At 50.1% G+C, this 25,256-nt stretch overlaps 1 protein-coding gene across 1 annotated transcript in view; it reads left to right on the top strand.

Annotated features, from left to right (window-relative positions):
• Positions 1 to 25,256, top strand: part of Csmd2 (CUB and Sushi multiple domains 2) — a 549,310-nt gene that overhangs the window by 556 nt on the left and 523,498 nt on the right. The window lies entirely within an intron of this gene.

The raw sequence follows: 25,256 nt of genomic DNA, 5'->3' as shown, positions 1-25,256 counted from the left end.
GCCCTACTCCCCCATTCGCTCCCCAATTCTGCCTGGCACGCCCGTCCCGGGGGTTAGAGAGGCTTGGCGCGCCCCCTCCGCGTCCGCAGGGTCGGTCTTGTCCTGCCCCCGCCCATTTTCTCAGACCAAAGCCGTTGCCCCCGCCCAAGCAGCCCAGAGACTGCGGTCTCCTCCCCCCTCTTCACATGCCCTCCGCCCCCTCGGTGCACGGGCTGGGGGCGGGATGCAGGTAGGCGTGCGCCCAGGTCGGGGGTCCCGTGCAATCTTTCTTGAAGGGCTCAGGTGGGGTGGTTGGAAGGGGCTGAACCACTAGAGGTGGAGGCAGGGATCATGCTGAGTTGGGAGGAATGAAGGCGAATGTCGCCGCCAGGGTCCGTGCCGACACATCCCCCTTGCTTGGTTCCCACTCCGCGCCAAAGTGCCCTTTCCCGCGCCCTGCTGCAGCCGAATGCCTGGGCTGCGGCAACCGTGGCGCGGGTGGCAGGACCCGGTCTCGTTAAGCCAGTCGGGACAGACTTGAAGGGTGCGAAGAGTCCTGGGACTTTAGGATGGATGTCTGGCTGCAGCTTACAGTTAGTAGTGGGAGGGGGGGGGAGGCACGTGGACCTTTTAGTGAACCCAGACACACTAAAGGTTACTGGTTTCAACTGGTTCGCTCCTACTTTCCCCATGGCACCTTCTGAAGCTTAGCAACAACCTAGAAAGTTCTCTGTGCCTGTGAGGGGACCAGTCCAAGCAGGGATGCCCAGAGCTGCATTTTCTCTTCGCTGGATACTGGATGCTAACACCCGCTGGGAAAGAAAACCCCAAGTACCTGATGCCTGGCCTGAAGCCGGGACACTCCGGCATAGAGTAGCGCTTTTGTTGTTGCTTGTTTGTTTGGTATTTTAAAACTACAGGTTGACCCTCTGAAGCCTTGGCTTGGGCCATCCCAAAACCCTGCCGCTTCTTGGAAAGTGTACCCCACCCATGGTTGTCCAGCGAGTAAATGGTAAAAACTCTCAGGCTCTCTCTGGCCTCCAGCATCTTGTGAACTCAGACCTTGCCATCCGTCCCGTAGTCATTCAATGTTGGGGTTCCCTGTGAGGGAGGGCTCCCCAAGACAGTCTTGCCTGTCTATCCCTTCTAGACCGGACTTTCTCAGTTCACCTAAGGAGTCATAGCCACTGACACCCAGAGAGGGGCGCCCGTGGTGCACCTGTCTTTCAGCTTTGGCCTCTCACACACCCACACCCACCCGGAGGCTGCTCACACCATTGCTTCTTTCTAGTCACCAAAGACTTCTCACATGGGCTGTGAGCTCCGTTGTTACATGCTGTAGGGCCCATTAAATGGTTGTCCAGGCCAGGGCCCTCTCTGCCTTGGGCAACTGGAACTCGTTCGGGATTGCCAAATTTGTTTTTCTTGCTGGGTTTGCCGTGCCCCCTTGAGTATGCCAGGTCCCTGGAGAGAAAAAAGGCCGACTCACCCGGGCCTTCATAGGGCTCAGCATTGCTGGAAGGCTGCCTTTTTGAGACCCATTTGTCGTTGTCTCTTGGGTAGGTATATAAGTTGGAGAGTGTGTGTGTCTCAAGGAGGGGCAGCTGCACTCTGGCAGGCCCAGCTCTGGCTTATTTCTCTCAGTAGCTTTCCTGTGCGTTTCCACACACTGTCTGGCCTTGCAGCCAAGCAGACATTTGAAAATAGAGTTAGTGACAGATCTGCAGGATGTGGTGTGTGAGGCATGGGGGGAAGGAAAGACATTCCTTTTGTGATCTCTTCACACTGTTGACTGTAGAAGATGCTTTGGGGATTGAGCACCTCCTTTGGCTAGGGGGCTGCCGGATATAGTGAACAGGAGGATTTGCGGGGGGGGGGGGGGGGGGGGGGGGGGGGGGGGGGGGGGGGGGGGGGGGGGGGGGGGGGGGGGGGGGGGGGGGGGGGGGGACGACGACACGTGTGTGTGTGTGTGTGTGTGTGTGTGTGTGTTTTCCTCGTCCGTGCCTGTCTCCTTCCATTTCATCCTTCCTGCCTGCCTTTCATCACACTCCGACCCCCGCTTCCCTTGAACCCCAGCCTCCCTCCTCTCATTAATTACCCGCCCCTTCTACTTCCCTCTTTGAAACCTGCTTCCTCTTGACCTGTAAGCAAGTGTATCTTTCACATCAGACCATAAAACACTTGGCCTTCCTAACCTCATTTAACTACCTTCCCAATATCCAAGGGGATATTCACTCACCCCCTGCTTCCAATCACTCCAGCAGCCTGGCATTGAAGCGTTCTAGAAGAGATCACTGCGCGCCTCCTCATTGCCAGTCCCATTGCACTTCCCCTGCCTACTCTCTGTGGCCTTGGCCACTCTGAGCCACTTCTTTTGAAGTCTCTCTTTTCTGGGCTTTTGGGGTTTTGTATTTCGGTGCCTCCCACTCTCTAACACTCAGCTTTCTCCCTGAAGCACTGTGTCCCAGAGCTCTCACTTTTCTCACCCTGTCCCCACTCCCCAGATGAGCTCATCCCTGCTCAGCCCTCTAACACTGTTCAGAAGCTTCCAGACAGCTATGTCCCGTGAACCGTCTCCAGATACGTCTGTTGGCTTCCTGGTTCGTAGATACAGTCAGTCCATTCAGCAGCCTGTAATCCACCTGCCCTTGGGACGCCTTACCTTGGTGCTCCCCTCCTGAGATAATTGCTCTCATACCTCCCTTCCAGAACTGCCCAGTTACCCATCCCATAGTCTTAGGCGGACCCCCCATCTTCTGCATCATTGGCCATGGAGGCCTGCAATTCGACACCCTTAGTTCTTCTCAAGCACAGCTACTTTTCTCTGGATTGAGAAACTGTGCGTTTTTAAAAGGCTGGAATGTCCCTTCGTTCCCAAGGAGTGATTGCAAATACAACAGATATTAAACCGTACCTGTAAAGAGTTCTGATTTTCTTCTATGTCCTCACCTTTATGGTTTAAAAGGAATGAATCCCAGTTGATGTTTTTTGTCTTGCTTGTTTCTTAAGTACCGGCTTTCAGCCTGCCTCTTGCACCACGTGGAGCCAGTGTTCTACTGTGGTACCAAGGAAATGGAAACATGTTTGCCTGCCTCAACTGCTGACCCATGAGCTCTCCAGGAGCAGAGACAGGGTTTTATTTCTCTTGGTAGCCCCAGCACCCAGCTGCATGAGGTCTGCTGAGCACAGAGCTGGTGTCTGACGGACAGCTAGCTGTTCCCCCAGCAGACGGTTCTCATATTCTTTTCCTTGGAGAGCTTCCCAGGGGTTGATGAAGCAAAACTGAGTTTTAGGGACTAAGAGAGCCAGCTGGTTTGTAGAGGTGACGTAGTGAAAGACACTGAGTTCCGTTCCCAGTTGTTTTTGCTCTACAACTAAATGTCACAGGTTGATGAGCTAGTGTCCTAGATTCTAGAAGCAACGCAACAAGTCCTCAACGCCCCTAGCTCCCAACAGGGCAATGTCTCAAAAAAAAGGTAACTGACTGTTCGGTCACCAAGATGTGTTTAGGTTTGGAATCTCATTTATAATTAATTTGTGGGCTCATGGCTTAAAAAAAAAAAGACGAAAAACAAAAACAAGAACCAAGGCTGACTCCAGTACAGCAGGCAGTGCTGGCCCTGTCCAGGGTTGGTGGCTTGTGTGGCTTTGTTGAATCAAAGGGACTGGGAAACTAGTGTACGGGGTCTGACACACTGATGGGCTCTGCTGGTCCTGGAGACTCCAGCAGGTGGCTTTGGCAGCAGCGCCTCCTGGCTTACCCACGTCATTGTCCCTGTCAGGCCAGCGGGAGTCAGCAGAACACATGCTCCTGTTGGAGATCAGGCTGAGCTTCAGAGTTAAGGCACAGAGCCCTCACCTCCAAGGGGACAAGTTATTCAGGCAGCCGACTCGGACTGTACCTGCCTTGGGAAGGTGTTGCTTAAAGAGGAAGGTGGGTCCCAGCAGCAACGTGGAGGACAAAGGAGCCTGCCAGGGAGGCTGTGTGCCTTGAGCTGGGGTTCTCAGAAAGTTGTGTGGACAGCCAGAGGAGTGACACCTGTAGCCGGGGTACACCGAGAACTCCCTGGCGAGTGTGTGCTCAGGCTCTGGCATGTGTTAACTCAGTGTGCACAGCAGCGGCCCAGGCGTAGTTTGGACTCAGGTCTACCTGACTTGAGAGCCCTTACACATTCCTCCAGACGCCGTTTTTCCTCAGGAAATCCAAGAGTTATCAGCCATTTGGAATCCTTCTGCCCTGGATCCCAAACTTGTAGTCATTAAAAAGCAAGGCTCCTCCATCGTCCATACAGCTGTCTCAGAGATGATGGTCAAGTTACTTTGCTCTTAAACTTGGGGCTCCTGTCTAGGTAGAACTGCGACATGGGCGCTTATGTCGCCTGATGTCGTGTGACAGGAGGACCTTTGTCTTTCCAAGACACCGTGAACTTCTGGCCTGGACTGTGAAGTTTCTAGGGTAACAAAGCCTTCATTTGCACCTTCTTCTCCCACATGGAACGGATCCCAAGCTACTGTGGGTTTCCCTATCCAAACTATAATAGAGCATTCTTCAGGGAGAGTCCTGGGTGACCACCACCAGGAGCCATATCAGAGAAATGCGTCTGGCATGAGCCAGGAGTATAATGGCCACTCATGTCAAGTCTGGTACACCGAACTCCTTTGTGTCTGCTTTTGAGCCATCCACATTTAATGCCTGGGTGGGGCAGGGGGCATTGACTCAGTATTCTCCTTACTGGGGAGAGTTTTCCCACCGGAAACCCCATTTTACTTTTTACCTATCGCTTGTTGCTATATCGTTGGAAAGTTTGAAACCGAACTGATCTCTAAAGGGATCTCGGTCCTCTCCTAGACATAATCATCATCACAAGGATTTTTTTTTGTGATGTTAAAAATAGCATAGGTCAATTATTGAGAGTGCCAATATCTCTTAGAAGTTGATTTGAGACTCTCTGTGTGGTCTAGGGCTGCACAAAGAGCCCTTTTCTCTGCCAGTGTCTCCTTCAGACTCACTTAAGTGCAATTATGATCCAGAAACTTCAAGACGGGAATCGTGTCCGTCTTCTAGGTTTCCAGATAGAAAAACCGAGTAAGTCCCACTATTAAGTAGCGACATCTCTTTATTGATCGAAAGTAAGCAAGTGTGACGGTTGTAGCTCTGGAAGGAGAAAGCGGAGACGGAAATTTAGACCGTTGGTGGGTGTATTATCAGAGGGCGTGCAGGCATTTTGTGTGGTATGATCGATGGCTCTTTCTTTCTGAGACGAGTGGGTATGGTAGAGTTGATGCAGGCAGGCGTCTGGGGGCTTGTCTCTCTAGCGCTGCCTGCGTCTCCCTGCCCTACCCCTGCCCCAGCTTGAGTCCCATTGACAGTCATACAGTGCCATTTGAGGTAACAGTGGAGGTCAGAGGTGGACAGAAACTCAGAGATTGGCAGGATTGGGGATGAGTGGGTGTGTCTGATACGTTGTGGAGAGGAGGGAGTGAAAATGTCATGCTTTATTTTCCCCCATTAAACTGTCCCCAGCATAAAACCTTCACGATAACACCCTGGCTTCTTGTCCTCTTGGTTCCTGTCATATGTACAATCCTAGAAGGTTGGTCCACAACAGAGTGACCAAGAGAAAGGCGTTGTATGATCCAGGAGTCAGCAAGTTAGTCTTCCAGCTTCCGTCTGGCCTCTCACAACCTGTGTGGCCTTGAGATAATGAAAATAATTTCCTCTCTGTAACTGGGTCTCTATTTTCTTACCTGTAAAATGGGAGCAATAGTAAGGCCCATCCTGTCTATTTCAGGATGGACTTAGAAGCTCTTGCATCAACAAAACAGAAGAAGGAAGCCAGAATTGTTACGCTAGAACCCAAAAGTTCACCGTTGTGAGCTCTGTCCCCTGATCAGCCTGATGCATATGAGCTTCTAGAAATGAGGCCCAACGGTCTGCCTGCCTGTGCCCTGGGGTGCTCAGGGCAGTGGGTGAGGATGGACCTCAGCATCCCATCCCTCACCCATCTTCCCTGCTATAAAGCCAGCACAACTGCTCCTCATAACTGGGAAAGGAGAAAGAACTCCTCCCCTCCAGAACTCACTAGACCTCCTGTGTGCAGCTTCCACACTCCTGGCCCCTGGCAGCAGTATGCTGTGAACCTTGAAGAGGTAAAACCTCCCCCAAACACATCCATTCAGGGGACAAGATCTACGCTGAGGTCTCCAACCTCACCTGATGTATTTATTTGATAAATTTACCCATCCCTCACCATTCCTTTTGAAATACGCATGGTCCTTATCCAGTATGGTGGGGTGTTTCTAAATGACATTGCCCCTATACATGTCCTCGTTTCCATTTTCCTACTTGTTTTACTCAACCCTGTGTTTTGCAGATCCCGCTGGATGCCTTTAATCCCAGCACTCAGGGAGGCAGAGGCAGGTGGATCTCTGTGAGTTCGAGGCCAGCCTGGTCTACAGAGCAAGTTGCAGGACAGTCAGAGCAAGAGATCCCGCTGGACTCCTTATGTGTGTCTAGCCTGGGACTTGGGTTTCTGAGACAGTGTTGCATCAGGAATTATTTATATTTTTTCTGCTTTCAATCCTCCACCCTTACCTTCCTTGATCTCTGACCGCGCGCAAAGTGCTGAAGAACCTGCTTGTACCTTTTGTATACCCTGCACGCTTTCTTGGGACCTTGCTTGATGATAACTCTGTTATTCTAAAATGGGAGCCTGAGGTCCCCAGTAGCAGGCTGATTTTCTGTTGTTTGTCCATGGTGTTTTGTAGCAGCTGATATGCCAGCTCTACTTTGAGTACCTTGAGTTTCTGCTTTCCCATATCCTCTTCAATACTTAATATTACCAACACTTTCTGATTCTGCCGTGTGTATGAGGTCAAAGTGACATGTCACTGTTTGAATGACTGTTGCATTGTCCGATTACTAGTCACTTTGAAAGTCTGCTGTGTACTTGTCAACTCTTGGCCTTTTCTTTTTGTGATTTGATAATGCATATGTATTAAAATTATAGTAGTTTTTGCAAAGTTGAAAACTGAACTCTAATATTCTAGGCAAGCGCTCTCCATTGAACTGCATTTCCAGTCCTCTCCCCATTCACGTTTACTTTGAAACAGGATCTGTCTAAGTTGACCAAGATAGATCTTGAACTTGTGAGTCTCCTGTCTCAGCCTTCCAAGTAGTTGGGAGTATAGACCTATACCATGAGACCTAGCCAAATTGCTAAATTGGATATTTTTCTCTTCTCTTCTCTTCTCTTCTCTTCTCTTCTCTTCTCTTCTCTTCTCTTCTCTTCTCTTCTCTTCTCTTCTCTTCTCTTCTCTTCTCTTCTCTTCTCTTCTCTCTCTCTCTCTCTCTCTCTCTCTCTCTCTCTCTCTCTTTCTCTTATTTATTTTTACTTCATGTGGATGGGTGTTTTGCCTGTATGTATGTCTGTGCACATGTGTGTGTGGTGCCTGTGGAGCCTAGAAGAGGATGTTGGATGCCCTGGAACTGGAGTTACAGAGAGTTGTTAGCTGCCATGTGGGTGCTGAGAATCAAACCTGTGTCCTCTGGAAGAGCATCCAACGCTCTTAGCCTCTGAACCATCTCTCCACCTCCCTAAAGTAAAATTCGAGGGGTTGATTTGCATATCTACATATGCAAATCTGTATATTTTGAAGCTATTCTGTCTTGTTTGCCACCTCTTTCTCTGGAGAGAGGCGTTTTACTCTGACTCAGTCTGACACATCACTTTTATTTTTTTGGAGACAGTGTTTCATATGTCCCAGCTTAGCCTTGAATTTGCTATATAAGATGACTTTGAACTTCTACTCTCTCTGCCTTGACCTCCCAAATTCTGGGATTATAGGCATATACTCTCATGCCTGGTTTATAAGCTGAAAATTGAACACAGGGCCTCTTACATGTCAAATAAGCATTATACCAACTGGGTTACAACCTCATTGTCAGCAGTGTTATGAGGAAGGTAGGAGCCGAGAAATCTGAGTGTGTTGGTGAGCTTGGGGACAAGTCCCACCTGGCCCATTGTTTTACAGAGTCCCAGGTCCCTCTTATCCATTCTGTGCTCACAGATTCTCCAAGAGTTCCCCCTTCTGGCTCAAGGCTTTGTTTCTTGAAGACCCCAGTTAAAGAAAAAATTAATCCATGGGTGCTTCACGTAGAGAATATGAGAAAATAGAGGCCTTTTGCAGGCATTTACTGAGGGCCTGCACTGTCCCAGGCCCTTAGATGGACTTCGGAAACCTTACACGTGTTCACGGCATCATTTTTCACATAAAAGGTGGTAGCCACCTAAATGTATATGGCAGAGAAGGAATAAATGCACGCCAGTGAGGGTAGCACAAATGTGAGTGTTTTTAATGATGTTGAACTGTGCCCTGTGTTAGTTAATTTTCTCTTTGATGTGGTTAAGTATCCAACAAAAGCAAATTAGGGCTTAAGGAAGAGAGGGGGTTGTAAGGTGGTCTGGGGAACACAGGGGCTGCCGGGGGAACCTAGAGGATCATAGAGGTAAGCTGGGAGAAGCTCAGAGGACCCCATTTGTTTCACGTCTCTGCCCTGTGCCCCAGCCTCCTGGACCTGAAGGAGCTGTCAGAAGCTGATAAAAGCCACTCCTGGATCCTAGGTCACTGTGCTACCTCTACGTGAGTGTCGCAAACTCTTCACCACCAGAGAAAAATGACAATAGAGCTGGTGGCTGCTGGGACTGATTTAGAGGCATTTCACGGTTTCCACGTGTGGGGAGGCGGCATAGTCAACCTCATCGGAGCGAGCATGGGTACCATTCAGTTTGGTTTCTGACCTGTTCTTCTCTTCCCCCCTTTCCTTTCTGGTATCCCCTCTTTCCTAGTCCTTTTCCTCCTTGGACATTGAGACCCCCAGTCTCTGGAGGTCGTCTTCCTTTCTTTCTACCCAACCATCACTATTCCTCAGAGCCAAGCCTCTTCCTGAACTTGAACCCAGGACCTCTTCTATGGCCTCTCCTCAAGTCCCTCTTCAGCCCAAACAGTTCTGCCAGCTAGCAGGGTTTTAAGACCTTTGCTTGCGCCATCTGTTTACGACCCAAGGGCTAGAGCGCACTAGAACATTGACTGAGAACCAAGTGGCCCTGAGCTTGGGACACAGATGCAAATGCCATTTCAAACCAGGTTCACTCACTCCCTGAAGGACAGTTGAAAGGTGCCCAAGGCCCAGGGAGCGCTAAGCAAAGCAAGGAAGGGGGTTGGCTGCCCTGGGCTGCCTTCGTCTTGCAGATTCTTCAAGCATGAGCAGGTGACTAATTGGTTCCAAGGATACAGGCTTGGATGTTGGAGTAGCAGGCTGTTTGGGGGGTTGTTACATTTGCACCCCTCCTTCTGCATCGTTACTGTTTCCCCAGAACGGTTCCTTACAGAACTCTCATGCTGAGGGCTGTACCTTTCTCCCGTATACCTTACAGCTCTCCAAAGAAATGCGTCTTCTTGTAGTTGGGTATACTGAGGCTTAAGAAGATTTGGTTCCTTGTTCAAGTACAGGCAGGAGGGGAGAGTCCGGACTTGAGATTTCTTTAGTTCAAAAGTCCATAGGCTCAGCCAGTCCACATCTTCCAGTTAAGATATCAAGTCCCAACCTGTCTCTCTCAACTTCTGAGTGAGTATCTAGGAGCAAGCCAGATCCCTGAATTTTTCATGCATTTGCCCTTCTGTCTGTGCCTGTCCAGGAGCCACTCAGCTATCCAGCTCTCCAGGGGCAAAAGGGAAGTTTACTGAAGATCAACTTCCGCTGTGTCACACAGAGGTCACATCCCTGTGACCCTGACCATGAAGGAACCTAGGAAGGTCATCATTGTCTTGGCAGTTGCCTTTCCAGCCACAATAATTCTCCCTACTTCCTGCCCCTCTGCCTCACCTTTCTCATCAGTCCCAGCCCTGTTCCTGGGGCCACTGCACCCTGGAGGTGACAGCTTGTGTTAGTGAGATGTGCAGCCCCCAGAGAGACTGGGCAAGCTTGGCTTTCCTGAACTGCTCACACGAGCCCTGGGGTGTGGGAACTCCTCGGTCACCAAGTCCTCCCCCCAGACTGGATCCGTTAGGTGACAGTTCAGGACACTCTGGAAGCCTGGTTCAGTTTTCCTTGGGTACAAATTCCCACTCCTCTAGATTTAGTGCTTGTGGAAAAGCAGACAGAAGCACCTACATGTTTTTCTCAGGGCTGCTAGTGGGAGGCAGCGTGGGAGGAAACTCCAGAGTGGACCAGCTAAGTCCAGTCTTCAAGTCTCCCCTGGATGGAGAAGGACCTACTACTCGGGAGGAAGTCCCCCAGAGTTTGGTTTAGAACTCTCCCTGAGGAAAGTCAGAGGCTTATCAGGGAAACTGAGGTAAATGGTCAGTTACGCAAATAGAAGTGCTAAGACGGGAAGTCTACAGACAATAGGAGGCTCAGGGATAGACCTGTCGATCTATCTATCTACCCATCTGTCCATCCATCCACCCATGTATCCATCCATCCATCCATCCATCCACCCATCCATCCATCCATCTATCCATCCATCATCTATCCCTTTTTCTATCTAGATAACCATCTGCCCATTTACTCATCTACCCTTCTACCTACCAATCTGTCTGTCCGTCCATCCATCCATCTATCTATCTATTGTTGAAATAGAAGCGGCGGGGCTGCGTCCCCAACACCCCGGCCACTTGGCTAGCTCATGCCCGAAATAACAACACACAAACTGTATTCATTTAAAGACTGCTTGGCCCATGAACTCTAGCCATTTTCTAGGCTAATTCTCACATATTGGTTTAGCCCATTTCTAATAATCTGTGTAAGCACCCCAAGGTGCGCTTACCGGGAAGATTCTAGCCTACGTCCATGTTGGTTCGGAGGAGCTTCATTGCGTGCATCTGCCCAGGAGAGCGGAGCAGAGTCTGACCTCACTTCCTCTTCCGCCCAGCATCCTATTCTGTTTATTCCACCCACCTATGTTCTAAGCTATGAGGCCAAGCAGTTGGTTTATTATAATTAGCCAATTACCTTCCTCCATCAATCTATCTATCTATCTATCTATCTATCTATCTATCTATCTATCTATCTATCTATCTTTTCATCCACTCACCCATCCTTCTACTCACCTGTTTATCCATCCATCCATCTATTCACCCACCTCCAACTCATCCCCCCTTCCACCTGCCCACCTTTTCATCCATCCACCCACCCTCCCACCCACTCACCTACCTACCCATTCATTTATTCAGTCATTCAGGAAATGAGGGAGAGACTAGTGAGTCTGGAGAATAGGCACAGTAGACTGGCTGGCACCATGTCCCAAGGCACTAGGAAGTTTCTTAGACATTCAGCTCCCTAGGTTCCACTGATGCCCTATGGAATCAGAATCTCCATTTTAGCAAGACCCATAGGTAATTTACAAAACCCCCTGAAGAATCTCAGCGCACAGGTGTTAAATTCTCTGAGCACAAACTTCGGACTGAAAGTCAGCTGCTAGCGAAGCTTGGGCTCAGGTTTTTCTGAGCCTCTGTTGCACTTGTAAAATGGATGGAGGTTGTGTCTTCACTACCATGCTTGTGAATATCTGTGCTTGCAACGTGCCTGGCAGGTGTTCTTGTCCACTGACGAGCTTTGGACCTTTAGTTTACAGCATTGTCCCCAGTACCTGGGACATTGTCTGTAGCCTGGGAGATGCTCAGCAAGCACTTCGTGAGTAATGCTCATCAGGTGGCTGTCAATCAAACTGGACATCCTGGAGGCTGCTTCCCAGAGCAAGTGCGGATTTTTCTTTCTGTTTTCTGTATGGTGGCTGTTCCCTGGCGAAGGGTTGTCCAGACGCAGGACAAGAGAGCAGGGGATGCTTTAGATATGGAGTGAGGATATGCTCTCGTTAGACTATGTCCAGGAAGACTTGATTATTACAGAAGTGTTGGGCTGAAAGCTGCTGTTACAGTGAAGTACTAAGGTAGATGTTAGCCTGAATGTTAGTAAGAATGAACTGATGGCTTTGAAAAGAGAAAGATCAGATTTTCATCCCAGAATGTTAATTTGAACCAATTCTCTGTCTCCCTTCCCTCTTGCTCCAGCCCTCAGCAGCCCCTCCCATCTGTTTCTGTTTCTGGTGTGTCTTGCTCCTGGCTTTTGTCCCTTCTGGACACAATGTTCCATCTTGATAGTGTTCACATCTCTGGGGTGTTTCCCTGCCACCTCTACCTTTGCTGAACTTCTTCATCTCTTGCATCATGGAAAAGCAGACACTCACGGACGTGTGTGTGCACGCGCCTTGCTACTGAATGTGGGCAGCAGGGGGCTGGAGATCCTGTGCTCTGTGCTGCCCAGGACGCTCCCTCCCATCCCTCCCATGCCCACCCTTGTGTGCCAGCCCCTCTGTTTCCTCTAGCCCAGCAGCATGCTTGATTTGAATCTTAAAAACACAGACACCCTTCCCTGACTCTGCATCCGCTTCTGGCTCTCACCCTGTCTCTCTCCCTCCTAGCCCAGCCTGCCTTCCTGCGAGAGCGTCTGCCAAGTCCTTTCTCAGGGCTTGTCATCTGGCTTTCACCCTCCTCAGCCCAGGGGAAGTGCTCTAGCCTAAGGCACCATGTGACTTCCTATTTACCAACTCCAGGCAGCTCTCTTGACTTCTGGACCATCACTAGTCTGGCGGCAGCAAAGCCTCTTGACCTTCCTACTGTCTTTCCGCCTGCCTCCCCGCTTTGGTTTGGAGAGCCTCCTCGCTCCTTCCCACTTAAATCTTTCTCAATGTTACCTACCCTTTGGCTGGTTCTGCTTTTAGTCTCCATTTTGTTGGCTCTTGGGGCTTTCACTGCCTCATGCGAATGCTGACTGTCGCTGTATTAGATCTCTGGAGGGGATTGGGGACTGCTCACCACTCTTCAGACCCACATAGCCACGAATGGCCTGCGCTCAAAAGCCACAAGAGGAATTCTTCCTGTCTGTGCTCCCCTCTGTGCCTGCCCCCCTGAGCCCCGTAGCTTTACCACCCCACATTCATCTTCGCTCCACCTTAATGAATGACCTTGGCAGCCACGCATCGTCCTGAGCCAGGAACCTAGAAGCGACCCTTGAGTTTCCTCTCTCATCTACCCCTTTGCTAATGAAGCCTCTGGGGTTTTACCTTCCCGATAATCCTCCAGCCTGTACCTGTCTCTGTTTCTGCCATGACCTGGAACTCACATTCCCTCTGTCCTGAACGGTGGGAACCCACTATCCTGCCCATGTCCCCACGGTTCTCTTGTCCCTCATGCCTCTCTTGACCTCCTTCAGTGAGTGGACTATGAATCAATAGGGCAGCACCAGGGCTGGCTTTCCTCTCTGAGCTGGAGGAGTCTGGGCGAGATCTGAATCGGGGAGAAGTTGATGTCTCTGAGGAAGCAGTGAAGAGCAGGAAGCCGGTGAAATAAAAATGGATAAGAGCGGTCATGGAAGATGTCTGAGGGGGTGAGCCACTGGCACCCTCTCCCGCCTGCAGTTCCAAATGTCAAGCAACAGGCAAACCGAGGCAATGAAGTGATTCATTTCCTGGTGGCTGGGTGCATGGACCACTCTCCAAACACAGGCCAGTGAGCCGCATGTTGGAGAACACAGTTCCCCCCTGAGGCAGACAAGCTCTTGCCCACCCTCCATTGAAACTAAATCTATAACATCTGTTGCGCCAGGATGAGGATTGAGTCTCCAGCTCAAACCCAGCGTGCACTTCCTAGGTGGTCCTCAGCATGAACACAGGGACCTTGCCCCATTTCCCCTATGCAGAAGAGCCCAGGGCATTTGCTAGAGGAGAAAGAGGGCAAATCACCTTCCTAGCCCTCCATTACGTGGACAGAAGAAAGCAACTCCCAGTCCTCTTCTGTCACCTAGGCAGGGGTGAGAGGCCTAGCCACCTCTCCTGCCTCTGATATGACCCAGCTGTGTCATGGCTGCTGATGTTGAGTACTCCCCACCCACCGCCCTGCACTGGAGGTTCAGTGATCTCCAGGAAATCTCCTCCCTCTCCTCATCACTGGGCTCACATGCTGCTTTTTACAGGGGCTGGTGGTCCAAATGTAGATACTCACACTTGCGTGGCTAACACTTGACTCACTTAACTGGCTCCCCGGACCCAGGCTGCATTTCTTAGGAGATACACGGATTCTCTTCCCAGCCCCATGGCTGTGTTTTCAGGTCTCCTGGCCCATGTCAGCTCTATCCCTCAATCCCAGCCACCTTGCAAGCAGTGTTGTGGGACAAGGTTCAGCAGAGCACTCAAAGGCCCCTAGTTCACTAACAAGGCTGTGCGGGGGCAAAACAGCATCCAGGTGAGGAGTGAGGCCTTTCCTGCCCTCCTTGTGTGTTGTCTGACACCAACTCTTCCCTTTCTTAACTTCAGTGCTTCTGTTCCTTGAACCCAAGAAAAGCACGTTTCTTGGGCTCTCATTCCTTTGGCTTAAGATTGAAGCTACCCCGTTCATTCTCCCAAATGTACCCCATTTCAGTCCCCTCTTTCAAAGCCACAGTCTTGCCAAAGGGGCGAGGGTTTGTCATGCAGTCAAGTGGAGGGGGCTGGGGACATGGCATCCTTTAACTGTCAAACCTCTGGACTCTCCAGTGGGCCATAACTCAGACCCGTAGACAAAGAGCTGTGACCTCACTGATTGGGAACTGGTCCAGCCTGAAGCAGATACTTGGCACTTATTTGGCCTGTGCATCCTGGTCATGGGTAGACGCACTTTCTGTTTGGAGTCTTGAAATATTGAAAATAGCTCCCAAACTCTCATTATTGCCTTTAAAGACCCAGAGGGGTCTGGGAGCCCCAGGCGGGGACCCCAGATATTGTCTCATTCCCCACTGTACCCTCCTCCTCCAACATGCCTCTATTTCCCTCTTCAGTTTGGAACCAAGAGTGTAGAAAACACAATAGGAGTCAAACGAGTCAAACCGAGAGATTATTATACTGGCTCTCTAGCCGGTCAAGTACACTGGAGAACGTAGCCTTTGATATGTGGCCAAATTAGCTTCTTAATACACTGTTCTTGAATCAGAAGGACTTAGGGTACCCATTGTTCTACAGAGGTGGTGACCTCAGGCTCCCCTCACAGGGCCAGGCTGACTGACAAGGGTCAAGAGTGGAAGCAGGCTGGATATTAGCTCAGGGAGCCAAATTCTCTCCCCTAAATCCTCCTGTTATAGACCGGGGAGAAACAGATGCCAGAGACAGGCCAGAAGGAGGCGTATGCATCATGCCATCGGTACCTTGCCTGCCTGTGGGGCCGTTGGAGTAGGAATTCCCCTCCCCTTCCCAGATGGGATTTACATCAGCTCTCTCACCTACCTTTGCAGGTGGAGCTGGTCCCTAAGGGTCAGTACCACTGGCAACTGAGCCGGGCTGGGGCAGGTAAATCCTGTTTAACCTGCTAGGGAGGAAGGCAGGTTCCTCACCCACCTTGGGCTCTGCTGTAGATGCCACTGGCATGGAGGCTTCTGGAAGGGGAGGCCTCATCTAGACTGAGAGGAGGCGTTGATCACCCGGCTCACTAATCTATGTGACATGTTTGAGTAAGAAAAGAAATTGACCGTCTTTCTTTGTCTCTTCATTGTCCCTGGGAAGAGTGGGTGGGGGAGGAAGGTGCATCAACAGGTAAATGGGGGGGGTGGTTCTGGGGCCACCATATAATACATGAGGGTGCTGGATGGAGCCAGGCTTCATTTGCCTTGGTTAACAACTTTATGTCTGACCAGGGCTGGGACCATCCTGTTTGCTCTGTAGGTGAAGGGACAAAATCGAAGGGAGAAACAGGTGCAGGCTGGGGAGGACAAAGGAAGTTTAAAGCAGGAGACCTAGCACCCCAAGACGTTGTTCTGCTTTCCTGCATCTGCCTGCCTGCCCGCCCTCCATCTCTCTCTCCTCCCTCCCCCCCCCCCCCCCCCCCCCCCCCCCCCCCCCCCCCCCCCCCCCCCCCCCCCCCCCCCCCCCTCCCTCCCTCCCTCCCTCCCTCCCTCTCTCCCTCCTTCTTTCTCTCCCTCTTTCTCTCTCTCCCTCCCTTTCTCTCTCCCTCTCTCTCCCTCCCTCCCTCCTCCCCACCCTCCCTCTCTCCCTCCCTTCCTTTGTGCCATTTTCTTCTTCTATATCTAGCCACCCATGTACTCATTTAATCAGGTTGTATGTAGGCTCACTGTGGCAGGCACTGTTCTAGGCTATCGCTGAGGGCGCCCATGGCATCTGCCACCCCACCTTGTCCTTTAGGCTTTCATTTATTCCAATATATAACCTCTGGGGTGATCAGATAATTAAACAGATAATTTAAATGCAGTGTGATTAGCATGGTCTGGGAGAGTGTAAACAGAGACTGCTTGTTCGTTTCCCAGCTGTCCAGACCCAAATAATCACACTGAAACTAAATTAATTACAACACTGTTTGGCCACTAGCGTAGGCATATTACTAGCTAGCTCTTTAATCTTAAATTAACCCATTTCTATTAATCTTTGTGTCACCACGAGGCTGTGGCCTACCGGTAAGATTCCAGCATCCTTCTTCTTAGGCAGCTATGTGGTGTCTCTCTGACTGCACCTACTCAGATTTCCTGCCTGGCTTTACTCTGCTAAGCCATTGGCCAAAGCAGCTTTATTCCTCATCCAGTAAAAGCAGCACATATGCAGAAGGACATCAAGAGGGGATTATGGGAGCAGAGTGGAAGGAAGGGGAGGATCCAGACTGGGGATCAGAAGGGACTCCCTGAGAGCGACCATGTTTACTGATACCTTAAGTTGTCTGGACAAGGCTGGACAAGAGAATGAGGGCTTTTTCCACTGGACACCACTGTTGCTAAGGACATGAGAAACAGCTCCTTTAGGATAAACTTGCACCTGGAGCCTTGGGGCCCCCACCCAGTTCTGACTCTAATGGTGTTGAGTGTGCCACTGTGTCCAGGTATCATGCTGGGTGGTTAATATGCAAGGTCAGCTTCCGTGGTTTCCAGACGTCAGTGAGGGAGATGGTGGAAACAGTCCATTTCATGGACATAGAAACTGAGGTTTGGAGGAATGGAATAGTTCCCACCAAAGTCCCACTACGAGAAAGGAAGGCATAGAGCTGGAACAATGGCCTCTACCCATGTGGAGCCTCTTGATGGTCTTTTCACAGCTTTTCCCACCACAGAATTGAGCCAGGGAGCACTAGGTAGAGCTCAGCACAGGCAAAGGTCATACTGCCTTCTTTGTGTACCGGGTTTTCGATGTGGTCCTCTTTACCAACTCACAGAAGGCTCAAAGCAAGGCAGATGGCATTATTGTTTCCCTTTTGCAGATGGGCAAACTGAGGTTCAGTGACGTTCAGTTACCGTTCAAGGTGGGTCAGTGTTGGGGAGGCAGACCAAAAAGCTCGACTCCAAGTCCTGATGAACGAAGTTGGCAACAGGCCTGGTGAATGTTGATTCCGCTGGGCAGAAGAGGTACTTGCAGATGAACTCTGAGCAGCCATCTCGCCAGGAGCCAGTGTCTGTCTGAAAGGAGGCAGAAGGGGCTGAGAAACCGCTTCTGGGCCTCAGCTCCATGGACAGGCTGCCTCGCTCAGTCGTCCAGCCCTTTGTCCCTTGGTTGTGTATATCATTTTCTCATGGCCACCAGATGAGAGAGATGAGCTCTTGGAGGCTGAGGGAGAGACCACAGGGACACGGTGACCCATCTCCTTCCTGAAGGCCATAGCAGTGTGTGCATGTGGTGGTAGGAGGGGCTCAGAGAAGTTGCTCGGGGGACTTTGTGACTCACCTGCTTGCCCAGCATCCTCTCTGCACAGGCTACAGAGATGATGGCATGCAGTCTCTGCCTTGTTGAACTCACGCTCCTGTCAAGGAGACATGGATGTGGTCACTACACACTCTGGGGCCCTGGGAGCCGGGCAGCACCCTCCCCTCTTTTCTCATCGAAACACAAGCACATCCTCTCTGCTCCCTCTATGCCCCAGCCCCTCCTGCCACCTCTTGGAACCCGAGCTTCATTATTATTATTATTATTTTTTGTGCATCCCTATAGAAAGACATCTTTGATCTTGCCATTTCTCCCACTGCCCAGCAGCTGGAGAACTTCAAACCATGAAGGGGAGTGCCCCTTCCTCTCCCCAGACCTCACCTCTACCTCGATATTGCTCTGGCTTATGCTGCTAAGGCCATCTTTGCCCTTGTTCAAACTCAGCAGGCGTACCGTCTGATAACGGGGCTCCCTGTCCCTTGGGCGCCCCAATCTCAGCCCATCCCTTTCATCCTCCAGTGGATGTCGCTTCCTGTATCTGCAGTCACACACTCTTTATGCCCTCTCTCTGAGAACTCCCAGAGTCTTCTGAACACCCAACGGATTATCCGTCCGTTCCTTTCCCACTTCCTGCTGCTCCCCTTCGCTCAGTCTCACGCCACTGGAGAGTTTGTCTCAGTCTCCGTGGTGTACTCAGTGCCAGGAAAGATGTCTTACACACAGTAGGGGCCCTATGAATATTTATGTGATATTGAGTAAAGAGAGGGAGAGACAGTAAATATTCATGGGAGCCCACTCAAGGGGGGAAGCACCGGTGTGGGTGTGGAAGCATTGCCTACTGTTGTTGGGGTGTCAGAAGAGGGGGTGACAGGAGCAGTGGGTTTGTAGGGGGTGGGAAGATCTGGGAAAGAACCTCCGGTAGACTGTCTTCACAGAAATAGCCGCCCCATGGTGGGAATGTACCTCGCTGAACTGGAGCTGGGAGCAGGAAGTGAGGTTGGAGGTGGACAGGTAGATGAGCGTAGGTGCTCATGGGAAAGTGAGTGTGGACCGAGCTCGGTCTTGGGAGCCTTGTGAGTCACTCTTGGTGGCAGCAGATAAATCATCATGGAGGGTCTCAGGGGAGAGTGTGAGACATAAGAAGCGTAGGAGCTTTGGAGTTTGGAGGGACAGAGCTGCTAGCCAGGCCCTGACGTAGAGGAGACTGCCATTTCCTCAGGCCTCCGCTCCCCTCCCCTAATCCCTAGTCTATGAAGTCTTTGCTGTGAAACTCGAAAGACAGTGTGCACAAAGCACTTGGCTAGGCCTGGCTTGGTCCTAAGTCATGGTTGCCAAGGTGACAGGGCCTTCTGAATTCTGTGGGATCAGCGACTCTGAGAGGAAACTTGTTCCTTAAGCTCAGGATGTGACGGAGGGTGGTCTCAGTCTCCACTTAGGAGGGGCCCTGTGTTTGCTCTGGGAGCCAGCAGTGCCATCCCTCAGGCCTTTGCATCCCTCCTGCCCATCTTAGGGCCTTTGCATGTGCTGACCTCTCTCTCGGGAGGACTCTTGCTCTTCTTGCTCCATTAGCCACGACTGAGGTTTCATATCCTCCTGGACAACCCCAGTCTAGGTCATCCTTATAGGGTTGTGTCCCTGGTCCTCAGAGGGCTTATCTCAGTTGATCATATGCCGGAATCATGTATCTATTACTGTCATCTTCCTTTATGAACATGCAAGCAAGCTTCAACAGGCTTTGTGTGTCATCCGGTCTCTGAGCCACAGAGAGTCCCCAGGAAGTGCTAGGTCCTCAGCTAATATCAATAAAGACTCGGCTGGGGTGACAGACAGTGTAGCTGGTAAGGTGCTTGCCTTGCAAGGACAAGGACCTGAGTTTGAGCCCCTAGAACACACATTAAAAAAAAAATCAGGACGTGGTGATATGTGTTTGTAATTCTAGCACTGGGGAGGGAAAGCCAGGTCCAGGCAGGTTGCTGGCCAGCCAGCCTAACCTATTTTGGCAAGCTCCAGTTGCCAGTGGTTGATGGCAGAGGAATGGCAGCTGAGTTTGTTCTCAGCCTCCCACCCATGGATACGCATTCATACATGTATCTACGTCCACACACACGTGACTTAAGAAGGACATGACATACATAGTTGCCTTACCCTGTTCCTTTCAAAGGGAACCACATGAGCCGAGACTCACTCAACTTTAGAAACAGCAGCAGCAGTGGCTATCCTGTGCTTCACGCACCAGTCAGAGCACCAGGCACCCTGTGCACACACAGTACTGCACTCAGGGGGAGCATCGTTGTTGAATGAGGAAAGCATTGCTATGATCTGGTGTAAACAGCTAAACGGGGGGCTGGCTCGGTGCTTAAGAGTACTTATTGCTCTAGCAGAGGATTTGGGTTCAGTTCCCAGTGTCCACATCAGGCAGCTCACAGGTACCTGTAACTACACACACACACACACACATACACACACACACACACACACACACACACACGTGCCCCAACACCCCAATTAGATTAAAAATGCTTCTTAGAAAAAGATAACCCGTTATTGCATATGTGAGCATATATATGGGATATGCAAGCTTACGCTTGTGTATGAGTTATGAGCAAGAATAAAACTGAAAGATGCAAATATCAACTTTAAAACAGGAATTTAGGACTGGGCATTGGCTTAGTGGATGGTGAGGATAGAGGAGATGGAAGTAAGTGAGGCAAAACCAAGTGGAAAAGGGGGTAAAAAAAATCAAAGACAACAGTGTAATTCCAGTATTCATGAGAAGGTTGAACATAAGCATCCAGGCAAGATTGCCAGGGAGTATGGAGAAAGAAAGGACGAGATTGTTCCAGGAGAAAGGGACTCTGCTGGCAAGGGGGCAGAGTGACAGGCTCTTTTCTAAACCCCCTGGAGCAGTGTAAATTGTTGCAAACTTTCTAGAAAGCAACCTAGCAATGCGTTATCAACAGCCCATAAAATATTCATGTATTTGGACTCAGTATTCCATTTCAAAGAGTTACCCTGAAGAACAGCTGGTGGTGCAGACAGCCATTTATGTATATGATGCGTCTTGTTCTCCACAATAGACGAGTAGAGCAGGAACTCAGCCGCTCACTCTAAGAGGAAGGTTAAACCGGCAGCTGCCTCGGAAAGAGACATGAGGTGTCTCGATTGTCCTGTATATGCAGGCGTTCAGATTGCCTCCATTCTGCAGGTGGGGGGAACTGAGGCTCAGATATGATGTCACTGTTGGGCTTGAGATACAGGTGGACCAGCTGCTTAACCCAGGTCCCGGTGGAGACTTTGCAGCACCATGGTGTAAGGTGCACACCCATGATCCCTGGAGCCTAGGACCTGCCCACCGATGGTGTGTAGGGGAATCTCCCGAAAGATCAACAGTGATGTCCACTCCCAGCTTCTTAAAATTAAATTATAGAAGGGAAGCCCTTTGGCGACAGAGTTCTTCATAAGTACTTTAACTGCTGATTCACATGGTCATGTTTTAGTAGCTGGCGGATCAGCCGGGAAAACGGGATATTCTAATTTCTTCTCCCTGGGGTACCCTGGAATTGTTCTCTTAATGGCAGCTTGTTGGAGTGGAGAAAGAACTAAAGCTTTGGAGTTCAATCCAGATTGGAATTCTGGAACACTCTCAGCTGCTGTGTGACTGCAAACGAGTTACTTAACCTCTCTGAGTTGCCCTGCCCGAGTCAGAGAATTACAGATGCAAAATGGAAAGACACTGATATCCTCCCTGCCTTGCCGCATGTGGGTGTTTATTATGTGGTAGGTTGCTTGTCTTCTCAGTTAGAAGGCACATATTTTGGTTGACAGCTTGCTGAATGCCAGTGTGTTGTCATTGATTAGGCTGGATGGTAATAGGTCAGACAAACCAAGGTGAAACTGGTCCAGGGTTTCAAAGATCACAGCCAGGACATCCCAAGCTAGGGCTCAAAGCTGGGGTGAGAGCAAAGGAGGGGGAGGGGTGCATGGTTAGTTACATGGTTAGCATCCTGGAGGTTGCTGGCTAGGGTCAAGCCTGTTGTCTTCTCTTGTCGGGATGCTAAAGTCTCACCTAATTGGAGAACAGTGGGGAAGCTTGGACAGGGAAGAAGAGGAGGTGGAGCTTGGAAGATGAATTGCAGGGAGTTCCTGTGTTAGGAAGAATTTCGTGGGGCTTGGGGAGCAGCAGGGTTTCATTCACTTCTTTTCTTGGAAAGTTGTTAGACCTTGGTAGCTCCGGTGGCGTAGTCGGGTGCAGGCTTCGGGCTGGAATGGGGAGATGCGATTGCTGAATGAACGGCTGCGTGGATAGTGAGTGATGGAGGGAAAGATAGGTAGGTGAGATGGAGGACTAGAGAGGATCAGCTTGATAGGACAGATGCATAGCTGGATGGACTCGGATGCAGAGGGAACGATGAATGCAGCGGGGAATAGGGCGAAGGAAGTGGCTGACTGATGAGCCGGTAAAACGGAGGGATGGATGGGCGAGGAAGGCAGGGTGGGATGGATGAGGAGATGGAGGAGTGAGCTGGGGTGTGAACTGATAGATGGAAGGACTGGCTGAGATTATAGACATGTTATGGGGTATCTTCGTGGAAAAAGAGCTGTGGCGTGGACAATGAGCACGTTCATGTGATCGGTTGACTTGAAGGCGATTGGATAGATGAACGGAGCAAAGAAAGGAATCCTGCATGGGTAGACGCAAAGATGATTATATGATGGAGAGATCAAGGTTTTCAGAATTTATTCCTTAAGCAAACCCATTTAACGGCTAGCTAGCTCAAAGCGGCAAGTCAGGATGAGCCGGAGAGTCACATATACCAGCTCCTTGGAGGAAATGCCCGTGGCTCAGTGCCTTTTACCAAGTCTCGTATTTTTAATGGAATCTCTTGGCACATATTACAGGAGCACTGACACAGACCCTGCTTATACAGCTCCATGGAAACAGCCAGTGTCTATTCTAACGCACACGCACAGTCGTTACTGAGTCTGACACACTCATGCTGGGTGTGTCTACACTCAGCATGTTACCAGTAGTGGCTACCACCTGTTTGGATTCTGCCTGGAGCCACATGAGGTTCCGTGGATAGCAGCCCTATGCCAGCTTCTCTTGCTATGACAAGACACCTTAGACAAGCAAGTGGCAAAGAAGAAAGGTTTTCCTGAACTTGTGGTTTCAAGGGTTCAGTGTATGGCTTCCCTGCGGGCATTGGTCTTGGGTGAGCCAGAGCATCACAGTGGGGAGCATGCGCTGGAGCAGAAGTTCCCATTTCTTTCATGTGTATGTGCATATGGTGTGCATGCATGTGTGTACGTATGAGGCTGGGTTGGTGCACATGTGTGTGCAGACGTGTGAGATGTACCTATGTCTTTGGAGGTCCAAGGTTGGTGTCCTGTGTCTTCCTAGATCACAGTGGTTCACCTTACATATTGAACCAGAGTCAACAGAACCCAGAGCTTGCTGTTAGCTCTTCTCCCTCTACAGCTTGCCTGGTGGAGTCTCTGTCTCCGCAGAGCTGTGATCAAAGGCAGGACACCACACCCATCTAGCCTTTAAACGAGCCCTAGGGACCCAAACTCGGGTCCTTTTGCTTGTGTGGCAAGAACTTTCAGGTCGAGCTATCTCCCCGGCTCCTCCCCACATCTTTTTGAGATAAATTTCATTGAGCCCATGATGACCTCAGACTCATTATATACCTGAGGATGACCTTGAACTTCTTATCCTGCCACCTCATCCTTTGGAGTGGAAGGAAGGATCACAACATGGTGTATGCAGTGGCAAGGATTGGCACCCAGTACTTCATGCCTACTGGGCAAGTGCTCAACCATCTTAGTGAGATCTGTCTCCTGCAATGAACCAGAGATACTCATATTGTGATGGCCAGGGAGGAGGGAGGAGGCAGGTACCCCAATATCCCCTCCAAGGGAACATCTCTGTGACTCATGTCCAAAGCTTTCCAATAGCTGTGAACCTATGAATTTTTATAAAAGAGTTCACCCATTGATAAGGTCGGAGCCCTCAAGAAACAGTCACCCCTCTAAAGCCCCATCCTCAATGCTGCTCCAAGAGGGTCCAGCCTTGAACACTGGTTTTTTGAGGCTTCTTAAGATGCAAACCATAGCACATCTATACCCACTCGCCTGGGGTAGAGTTTTTCTTTGGGAAGCAAATAATTTGGGTTGAAAGCAACGGATACAGCGAAACTGAGTTTTCCAGAAGCTTTGTGTCAGCGAATCCATCTGTGTGGCCGAAGCCGGAGTGCAGGTCTCCAGGTTCGCAGACAGGGCCCAGTCTCGAGTTGTTGTTAGACCTCACTGAGCCAAGTTCCTTCCCCTCCCAGCCATGGGTCTATCACATACTCACTCTTTCTCCTTCCCTTAAGTTTAATTAGCTATAACTACTTCTCAATTACTATAAAAGTGATCCGTGCTCAAGGCAAAAATCAAGACAGCATAGAAGAACAGATGGTTAAAAAAATTACCCCCAGCTCCTAGTCCTGATTATTAAAAGTGTTCTCTGAAATATTCCAGAAAATTTAAAAAGGAAGTGGAGTCATAAAACAGACTTCCTGTTTCACAGAGGAGAGTCACTGGGGAGTATTGGGACCACTCTGTAAGGTGTGGGGGTTTTTGTTTTGTTTGTTTTGACTCAGTAATGTTTCAATGCATCTTTCTGGGTAGGCATTTCCATACTGAGCTTCCCTCTTTCGGTGGCTGCATAATATTCATAAATTGCATCGATTAGTCAATCAGTTCTATATTATTTTGGCCTTTTATAGTTTCTGGCTCCCCCAAACAACACAACAAAAGAAGTATGTGTGTGTGTGTGTGTGTGTGTGTGTGTGTGTGTGGTGTGATTTTAACAGGAACAAACACTGCCTGTTGGATGGATAAGTTACCCCAGAGGGTGAGCACTTTTTTTGCTGAGAATCAGGCTAGACTGCATGGGTTTAAATGCTGTCCAGGGTGACTTGAGAGTTCTTGGTGACTTTCTCCTTTGCTTCAGAATCTTCTAGAAGTCTTATTAAAGTGCAAGTTTCTGGATCTCATAGTTCATGGCTCAGTGGGCCCTATGCTGGGTATGTCTGCTGGAAAGCAGGTTTGGGGTACAGTCAGAGGATTTGGCTGCCTTAAGTTTCCAGTGGATTCTGAGCAGCATCCAAATCCCACTCTCCGTGTCCCCTAGGACCTTTGGCGGAAATTCCCAATCTGATGCATACCAGCCATGGATCTCACTGTTGTGTTATTTTAATTCTAATAAAACATCGTGTGTATGTGTATCTTTCTGTGTATGTGTGTTGTGTATATGTGTGTGTCTGCATATGTGTGTGTGTGCATGTGTATATATATGTTCCTCTTTGAGTATACATTGAGGTCAGGGGTCAATATCAACCTCAAGTGTGTTCCTCTATCTCTTTCCACCTCGTTCTTCAGACAGGGTGTCTCCCTGAGCCTAAAGCTTGCTGATTTGTCTAGACTGGCTGGCCAGCAAGCCCCAGGGACCCTCCTGCCTTCAGCTCCCAGCTTTGTAGTTACATGCAAACACCACTATGTCCT

Source organism: Alexandromys fortis, unplaced genomic scaffold (genome assembly GCF_014885135.2).
Source record: "Alexandromys fortis isolate MF-2015 unplaced genomic scaffold, M_Fortis_MF-2015_v1.1 scaffold_26, whole genome shotgun sequence".
Taxonomy (NCBI): Eukaryota; Metazoa; Chordata; class Mammalia; order Rodentia; family Cricetidae; genus Alexandromys; species Alexandromys fortis.
This window is presented reverse-complemented; position numbering and strand designations above follow the sequence as displayed.